The sequence below is a fragment of the Pteronotus mesoamericanus genome, unplaced genomic scaffold (assembly GCF_021234165.1).
Source record: "Pteronotus mesoamericanus isolate MK-2021 breed Mesoamerican mustached bat unplaced genomic scaffold, CSHL_Meso_final contig_182, whole genome shotgun sequence".
NCBI classification, from domain to species: Eukaryota; Metazoa; Chordata; class Mammalia; order Chiroptera; family Mormoopidae; genus Pteronotus; species Pteronotus mesoamericanus.
The window spans coordinates 11,550,487-11,558,089 of record NW_026555078.1 but is presented as its reverse complement, the minus strand read 5'-3'; the positions used below and the strand labels follow the sequence as shown (position 1 = coordinate 11,558,089).

General features: G+C 35.6%; 1 non-coding gene across 1 annotated transcript; it reads right to left on the bottom strand.

Annotated features, from left to right (window-relative positions):
* Positions 1 to 7,135: 7,135 nt before the first annotated feature.
* LOC129066100 (U1 spliceosomal RNA) lies at positions 7,136 to 7,299 on the bottom strand. Its single transcript, XR_008528643.1, has one exon. It is a non-coding gene; the product is annotated as a U1 spliceosomal RNA (small nuclear RNA).
* Positions 7,300 to 7,603: the final 304 nt, after the last annotated feature.

Here is a 7,603-nt window from a genome sequence, read left to right as displayed (position 1 = left end):
ACTAGGATGCTTCCAGATAGTAGAGGATGCTGGGGATTATGAAAGAAATATAATATTGAGGTAAGAGCTATATTAAATCATGATTCTAGTTGTGCAAATGTGGGTACATCATAGACCATTCTGACATGCATTTTTTTATTTGTAAAATTGGGCCTTATTATCATGGCTTCTGTGAAGACGTAACACATTCGAAAGTCTGCTGTTTAGTAGGAAGCTGTGCCTGTAAGAGTCATTCAACAAATGATAGTTTCCTTCATCTTTCAATAAGCCTCCTTTCATTTTTCATCTGTAAAATGAAGAGGAATGACATCTTGTTTGTCAGTTTCATGAATTTATTTTTGAGGTCAAATTTGATAGTGAATATGTTTTAATAAAATTTTACAGTGTTGAGTTTATATCAGGCTTTGATACTTATTTGACCAGGTTTTCTACTTCTCTGTCAATATACCCATGAGAAAATCTTGTTGACTCTCTTTATAAAATTTCCCAAGCATGTGGTCTCTGTTCACCTCGGCTCCCATGCTGTCCAAACACCTGCCATCCTTCCCAGGGGTGGCTGTTCCCACCATTACCTCCCCCAGGCTCGTCTTATCTCTGCAGTGTGGGGCTGAGCCTTACATCATTGTCCATACTGTGTTATTCCCATGTTCAAACTCTTCAAAGATTCTGCATTTGACCCAAAGAAAGAAAGAGACTTGCAAAGCTTTAAGTGATCTGTCCCCTCACTTAAAACATTATTTCAATTATTTCATTATCTTTCTGGTCTTACTAACTACAGCTGACCTCTTGCTCATTTAATTTCATTTATATATGCCTCATTGCTATTCTTTGAGTGTGAGAGCTAGGTTACTGCTTTGGGCCCTTTGTAAGGGCCGGCTCCCAACTGCCTGGGACTGTCTTTCTTCAGATATCAACATCGTTAGGCTCCTCACCTCCTTCAGGTATTTGCTCAACTGTCACCACTTCAACCACACTATTTAAAATTATCTCTCTCTTCACTCCTAATCTCTAGCCTGCTCCACATTTTTGTTCATCACATATATCCATTGATTAAATATTATACCACTTATTTATTTGAAATGTTTGTTTTATTCTGTCTCATCCCATCAGAATGTAAGTTCTATTAAAAATCTAAGTTGTATTTACTGATGAATTCCTAGATTGCTATCAATAAATATTTGTTGTATTGAAATGAACTGACAGAGACAGAGGTTTCATTTTAACTCAATTCGCAAGATATTGTCAAAAGGCTCAGTGTCTAGCACAGCATTATGCACACGTGGAACCATGATTATGCCATTATCACTTATATTTGCTACATTAATTTTTGGCCCTTACAGAAGCAGCCTTTCTCCCCTATAATTAGAGCTGCTGTCCACAATTGCATTAGCATCTCTTGAGAGAAATAGAAACATTGAGCTGACTTTTTAGAGTATTTTTCTGGTAAAAAAAGTGCATTGCTTCATGGCTGAGTGCACTTGATTTCCTTATATATTAGCCGCTAATGCCTGCATCCCATATGAAAGTAAAAACCATATGCCAAGTAGTTAATATCCCTGGAGAATGGTCCCCAAAATTGCAAGCTAGTCTGTACTAAGGATGCCAAGTTATCAAATTCTACTGACAGAAATGTATTGAATACTTTTAAAGGGAAATAGACATGAATCTTCCAGATGAAAGTAGTCTCATATATTACAGTTTTTAATAACTAAATATCAAGCATATCTTCAGCTATGTTTTATAATTTGTATTAATAATGATTGTTCGTGAAGCAGTTTTGACTTGAAATGCATATAATTTTGCTGTATCGAGATATAGAGCATACCCTGAGCTGTTTAAAGTGAAGAGTAGTATAAAATAAATGATTATGGAAAAAAAGAGGAAATTCCTTTGTAGCCATTAAGCTGTTTGGTATGGATTATAGGTTGAAAATGTCAGAAGAGACATATAATGAAACACTAAACTACCAAGGGTGTAAAGAACAAGGCAGAAACTGAGGATATTGACACTGAAAAGCATTAAATACTAGGATCAGTGATGGGTCATGAAACCAGAAGAAGGTATTCTGACAGGTTCTTTTTATTTTCTTATTTTCATCTCACAGTGATATTTTCACTTATAGTCCCTTCTTTCTTATTTGTCATCTCCTCTCCTCTTTGTTCTGGTTCTATTGTGTGTATGTTTGTGTGTTAGTTTGTGTTTACGTATGTAGGAGTGGGGTTGGTGAGAATGATCAAGGTTGAAAACCAATAGGAATAGGAAGTATTGCTAGTGATTTATGAAGCTGGGACAAGATTTTTAATGGACACATCTTGATTTTCTTGATTTCTTCTCCTTTTTGCCCCTTCTTTTTGTTTTGTTTTAGAGGTAGGAAAGAGGAAGAAGAGATAGAGGGAAAGAAACAATGATGTGATAGAGAAACATTGATTGGTTGCCTTCCATACACACTCCAACCAGAGACTGGTCCTGCAACTCAGGCCTGTGCCCTAATTGGGAATCGAAACAGCAACCATTTGCTTTACATGATAACTGAGCCACACCAGCTAGGGACCTTTCCCTTCTTCTGTTTTTCTTTACTTTCTACAGACCAATTTGATTTTTCTTCATAATAATAGAGAAAGGTGAATACCATTGATACGACAGCATGTCATGTCTTCCTCTCCCAGAAAACAAGAAATCTAATAAATCATTTTAAGATAGCATTGGAGAAACAACTTGTTTCAGCTACTTATATGGTCCTGAGCCAGAATTATTTCAGAAGAAAGATAAGTCAGACATGATAGGAAAAATCAGCTACCTTTTTGGATATCGCTTTTATCAGGTACAACAGGCCCATAGGCCATTTTTTAGAAATAACCACAGGTATTTGGGAAAACTATTCTTCCCGGAGCAACCACAGGTTGTTTAGTTGATTTATTAAAACAATAATAATGGAAGAAGAGTCTTAAAATTTTTCTCCATGCAGATGAGTGTCATTAATGGGTGTCACTGTTTACATTCTTTTTGGGAGCAGAAGCTCTGGAGTTGCCTCATTGCAGCCAGCAGCACTGTAGGGCTGTCAATATGACATACACAGGTCTCTATAGAAACATGAGCAGAAGGCAGAAGTCAGCTTTACCATGGGACTTGTCTTACCATAGGCAAGGGAACTCTAATAACCTTTTTAGATGTATTGTCTTAATTATCTAGAATAAGACTTTGTTTCTTTTTACTCACTTGTCTGCAAATATTTAGAGAGAAGGAAAAAAAAAATGCTAACGTACAAGACAAGGACAGAGAACAAATACAAACATGCCCTTAGTCAAAAAAGATTCTGATTAGATATTTTGATTAAAGATGTAATAAACAGATGGTGGAATTCATATATTGGAGAATTCTCAACAGTTCAAGTGACTTTAGGGCATGTATTTATGAAGTAATATAGCAAAGCATTGCTAAATGTCATCTTTCCTAAATAGAAAGAACAGTATTCTCATTGCCATGGCAATTTCAACAAGATGGACATAGAGAAAATAAAACTAGGTTTGTGTTATCATCCTGATCGCCAAGATGAGAAAGCTGAGATGAAGTGCTCAAATCTCCATGAGAAAAGACAATTTCTAAGAATGCGATTTGAAGGATGGTGAAAAGACATGCTATATATCAACCACAGCTATATATTTTTCAACTCTTCTCAGTAAATAAATTAAAAAATGTGGATTTGAAAATTAAGGTGATGGCTCAAATAAAACGCAGTCTTGACACATCTATAATTATGTTTATGTTTCAAAACATAATTAAATGATGGTCAATATGTGATACAAAATGCTAAGCACAATGTGTTACCTTAAATGTTTCACTCTGAAGATTTGCCAAATCTCGACAGAATTCAAGGAAGCATTTCAAATGAGATGAAACTTTGCTTAAATATATGCGCAACAAAATATCTGTAAATATTGAATGGGGAAATATTTCTTCTGAGTGTGCCCTATGTCACTACAAATTCTTGCTTCTCCCAGATCATCTACTTTATTGAGGAGGAATTTAATTCTGGAGTTTAATGAAGAGGAGGAATTTAATTCTGGAGTTTATTTACAATTTCTGATAAGAAAGCAAAGAATAATTTTTAAAAAGGATCTAGTTTTTTATTGCACTTTTTTTTTGTACCTGTGAAATAGCATTGCTACTAGCTCTTTAAGATAACTAACATTTTTCAAGGTAATTATTTGATTTTCTTTAAGAACATCTGAAGTATTTAATTAGATGTCAAAACTCAATTACCCCATCTGATTATTTTAGATTATAAGATCTGTCTGGAAAAAGTCCAGCCATTGTTAATATAGGGAAAATGGTTTGAGAGACATTATTCAACTTGCCAACAGAGGAGAGTGGATTGGAATGTGCATGCGTGAACAATGACAACTTCATTGTACTAGTCCGTGGGGGCAGGAGAGGCTGTTGAGTGAGCATGTGTACTGTGTGGCTGTCACATTCACAATAACTAAATGAATAGAGCAACAAATATACATCAACTTTTACATTAAGTTTGAGCATTCCTCTGTGGAAGCTATTCAGATGATTCAGAAGGCCTAAGCTATGGGCAACTGGTGACTGCCACCTTCATCAGGACAACATGTCTGCTCATGCATCAGGTCTTGTGCAGAGTGTTTTGGTGAAATATCAAATCATGCAAGTGACTCAGCCCAGATTTGGAGCCCTGAGACTTCCGGCTTTTCCTCAAACTAAAATCACCTTTGTAAGGGAAGAAAGTTCAGACATTGATGAGATTCAAGAAAATATGATGAGGCAGCTGATGGCAATCGGGGAACTGTGTGTCTCCATTGAAGGAGACTAAGGCATCATTGGCCTTTGCATAATGTTTCTTGTATCTTGCATTTTCTTCAGTAAATGTCTCTATTTTTCCTAACACATGGCTGGATAACTTGTGGACAGAACTTGTATATGTGTATGGGCATGTATGTGTATATATGTATGTGTTTATGTATATAATTATTTTCTTCCCATATTTCTAGTACATTTATAAACCATTTAACCTAAATATTAGCTCATGTAGACATGTCAGTGAGATCAATATTAAGATAATGTATTTAACTGTAGCTTAGGCCAGTAAAATTAATTCTCTTCCACAGTTAAAACTGTTTTCTCTTCTCTCAACATCTATGACTATTTATACCTACTCTAATTATTGAGCATATGCTATATCCTAGGTACTTAGTGTTATTTACATGCATTATCATTAAACTTTATCACATTGTCTTTATCTAGTGTAATTTAATCTAAGTTTCAAGTAAACTAAAAATTCAATCTCTTCTAACAGGTTGCAGAACAAGAAACCTAACTAAAGCCATTTTTATTACAAAAACTACAGTCTTTACATTGGACTACATTATCTCTGAAAACTATTGGTCATACGGAAGATTTTACCAATTTAGAATTAAAAGAATTTACTTTTACATTTCTTCAATTAGTAAAATAAAATTCAGATCAAATGTGTTAGATATATATTGCAGTTTGAGGTAATAGGCTGAGAAATTGACTTTTTTTTTTTTTTTTTTTTTGCTTTTTAAGACACCATTGAAATAACCTAAATGTGCATAGATAACTAAAGAAATAAGAGAGGAAGTCATCATCAGGTGTAAGAATACAATGAACTCCTAGAAGATATAGCTTCGATAAAGCTATATTTACTAAAACGTGTTTTTTTAATTGCTATATCTCAGAATCTACAACGATCCCTGAAAATTAGGAGAGACCTAATGCATTTTGTTGAATGAATCAATAAATAAAGACATGAGCTCGGGCCTCAACAACTTGCAGGAGGAGACTAAAGCAGATATATATGCTGATGGGTTAGAAACGGCTGAAGGGAGACAGACAGTTGAAAAGAGGAAGCACAGGTAACACCCACTATTTGAAAGGTTGTTACATTTCTTCACTTTTATGAAAAATATGTTTGTGCCTGTTTTCATTAAGCAAAAGAAACCGATAGAGGACTTTTGGTTCTCTGAAAAAAGACGAGAACAGCGTACAGCATTTGTTTTGCACACGCCAGTAGAGAGTCCGCGCGCACCTCGGACAGCAAGAGCGGCCCCTGCAGCCCCTTCCCCTGGAACCACACTCATTACCTCAGCATTAAGCCATCAGAACCCTGAGCTGTATCTGTGAACATCTGTGACTTATGTCAGCTTGTTTTGTGCATCCGTTAGTAAGATGTGTCTGGAGGTACCTGAAAAGCCTAAGAGAGCTTGTATGGATATTGCAATTTAACATAAAACTGGACTGAAGTGTTTTGATGGTGGTCAACAAAATAAAGATATTCTGTGTGTTTAGTCCTTGCCTGCTTCCATCATTCATATTATTTAACTCCAGAGAGTAAGAATCTTGAAATTTGCTGAAGTTATTACTGGTTTTGCTAAGAAGCAAAGTGGTCTGTTTTAGTGGGCATTCAGTAATGGGTACAGTTTATGATATTATTCCTGTATTTACTGGACACATGTGAGTGTTATTTTAGGTTTTATGTATTATTTTGTAGGTTATTTGGGAAAATATTTTTTCCTTATAAATTAAATGTGATTCCTTCTTCACTTTATGCCATTTTGGCTTATGAATGGTTTCACAGGAACTTTCAACTTTCAGATAGTGGGGGAAACCTGTCATTGAAAGCCTGTGTGTGGGGCACATAGAGCAAGCCGCCTCGTCAAAAATGGTCCCACGCACATTTTGCTGAGGGACCAAAGCTGGTCTATTATCACAAAGCAAAGCCAAAGGTTTCCCCTTTGAAGGAATTGCCCAACATTTTGGGAAATGCGTAGCTCTGCAAGAATGGAAATTGATGTTTCACAGTAATGTGCTAGGAACTCTAGTTAAAGAGATAAAAAAAGATAAAGGGAAGCTGAAGAAAATGAAGGAAAATGTGAGATGCAGATGACTGATGAAGGCTATTTGACTACAGGAGTTTTACAACAACAAAACAAAGAAATGGGGGTGGCACGATAGTGATAGTGATAGTGATAATTGTAGGACATTCTAGGAATAAAGATGACACAGATGATCTATGGAAAGCACCCATCAAATACCAAGTCAGATAAATGGGGAAATGCTTAAGAATCTTTATTTTATTTATTTTTTATTTTTTTAGGGGAGAGTCCAAACACAGTCCCCCATGAGCACAAATTATGCAGTCAAGTTTCTTATATTTGGGGGAATCACAGGGGATAGCGTATTTAGAGAGCAATGGGTAAGCCTCGCCCTGGGAAAACCACCTTCACCATCACGGTATTCTCCCTGCCAGGTAAGTATCAAGGCTCTTTAAAATAGAAGGAAAGGATGAAGGAACGTTTCTAAAAGTTCCTAGAGGGAAACATAATTTTATAGAAAGGGATCAAAGAATGAAAGTCAGAAGCTTCAGTTTTGTTTTATTTCATTCTTAACAATGAGCAAAAGTGAAAGTTGGAAAAAGAATAAGGAAATGTTCTCCAAGTTTTGAGGATGTATAATTTTGAATGTAGATTCCATAAGCTAGAAAAGCAATCGAGGGTGAGGACAAAGCAACTGTTTCAGAAACATGCAGAGACACAATTTTAGATTTAATAAATATTTTTTT